Below are 2,500 nucleotides of genomic sequence, written 5' to 3'. Positions count from 1 at the left end.
TATATGTAGTATATATATATATATATATATATATATATATATATATATATATATATATATATATATATATATATATATATATATATATTATATTATATATATATATATTATATATATATATATATATATATATATATATTATGTATTTATAATATAATATATATATATATATATATATATATATATATAACAATAGTTGGTTTTAAAAGTATATAACCCCAAGTGTAAACTTGACTCTGCTTAATACATTAAGTTCCTACACATGACAAATCCCATTAATTTATCACCTGAGGCAGAGCCAAGACTTGACACAAAAATATTTGAGAATTTACGTCATAATATTCTTGTCTATTCATCAGGTTTCACGCAGTTGACATTCAAATCACTGTAATTTCCTGCAAACGACTCTTTGCTTTGTGATCTTTTTTGCCCGGACCGTGCATGACCTCAGACAAAGCATTGCTGTAATCACGACATGACTTTTGGGTCACGCTGTCATTTCCTTCAGTGGGAAAGGTGTTTTGCTTCTCGTGGCTTCGGGTGCTGGATACACAGTTGCTGATGCCAGATTATGATAGTATATGAAAGGTTTGGGACAGTATTAAACTACAATATTGCCTCAAAATCATGCCTAGATATACATATGAGGTTTTGTCTTGGTAAGAATAGATGCAGCTTTACAGTTCTGTAATTTTGCGGGCTACCGACACATCATTATATATATATGTATGTATGTATGTATGTATGTATGTATGTATGTATGTATATATATATATATATATATATATATACATATATATATATATATAATATATTATATATATATATATATATATATATATATATATAATATCACGCTCTACGAATGCTTTGACAATACCCTATTTCATTATATAATAATCATTATGAAATAGTTTTCCTTACTTTGAAAACCTTTGAAAGTTTCACCCCGACACACCTGCAGGAATCATTAATGTTAGTTTATTGTATAATGCATCCAAACTGACATTTCATGGTTTACGGAATCTTCAGAAATACCTTCCATTTTGCAACAGTATTCAACATTTTCTTACAGAACTGTAAGATGCAAATTCATTGCCAAAATTTATAATTTGCTTGAGCCAGCTGAAGCTTAAATCATCACACAGGTGTGTCCTTGATAAACAAATACATAGTATAAAATTATACTCTCTTTGGATAGATTACGTTTTGTCACATAAAGTTTGTTGTCACATAAAACACAGCGAAAGAGAGGAAAAGCAACGTTAATTTCTTTGAACGTTCCATTCTTGAATATTTATTTCGGTCCGACATCCCTGGCCGAAGAGTGAAAGTACCCTCAATTAAAATCTGGCCCATTAAAGCGATGCACAAACGGCCGTTTGTAAGCAAATCCCCATCAGTTTATTAAGCACTTTCGCAATGAATTTCCATGCGCGGCGAAGATAGCATCAGACCTTAATTTCATATACCGGCGGCAGAGATGAGATTATATCGGTATTACTCTGTTAAATGTTCCATTCATCGAGAGTCGGGCGCAACTGGAAAACAGACCATTTGGGAAGTTGGTGCTTTTAGGGGAATTACCAGGCTGAAATATCACTTCTGCGTGGAGAAGGGGAAGGGAAACATTCGAGCTGAAGAGTTTGTGTTGTTCTTGATTATTGGTCGAGGGATGTGTAATCACTGAAATCATATTGAGAAGGTTTGTGATGCTATGGCATCTTCAACGTTTGATTCATAGAGTACTTTTTGAAATAATAATAATAATGATAATAATAAAAATAATCTCACTATAATGGGCGTAATGTCTGTCCGTCCGTCTGTCATTCAATCACGGCCAAACGGCTGGTCCGATAGGCATGAAACTTGGCAGGGTTATAGTTGGGACCCATAAGATGGTTTATACTTGGGTTTCATCCTACCTCCTCCCCCCTCCGATGGGGGTGTGGGTGAGAAGGGATTCCCTGAAACGGAGCTGGTTCTGCCCGTGAAACGAGGCTGGTTACGCCCGTAGACCTCGTTACTTTACGAATTTTCATACATAAATTCGGTATACATATCCTTGCTAGTAATAATAATAATGATAGTAATAAGCCCGATCCCAAGATCCCTGAAAAGGAATCTAAAAAATCTAGAGGCTGAAGTAGCTCCAGGACTCATGCAGAAGAGTGTGCTCCTCGAAACAGCACACATAGTGAGAGAAGTGTTGGACTCCAAAGGAGGCAGGATGCAACCCAGTCGAATTGGAGGACTGTGAATAAAATGAGACCTGTTCTTGAGTACAAATTTTGAACTGTTGAAATATATTTGTACCCAAGCATATTGTGGATTTCTGTTTCTATTTCAAGACACGATGCTATGAGGAATTTTTAGCAACAACAGCATTCATTGATTCACCGCACAAAGTCCGAAGACAAAATTAATTATCAGTCAATAGAAATGGAGAAATGGCTAGGCATCCTGACCTATTTTTGAAATTTTTACGTACACACACATG

The sequence above is a fragment of the Macrobrachium nipponense genome, chromosome 33 (assembly GCF_015104395.2).
Source record: "Macrobrachium nipponense isolate FS-2020 chromosome 33, ASM1510439v2, whole genome shotgun sequence".
Lineage (NCBI taxonomy): Eukaryota > Metazoa > Arthropoda > Malacostraca > Decapoda > Palaemonidae > Macrobrachium > Macrobrachium nipponense.
Note: the sequence above shows the minus strand (reverse complement) of the source record.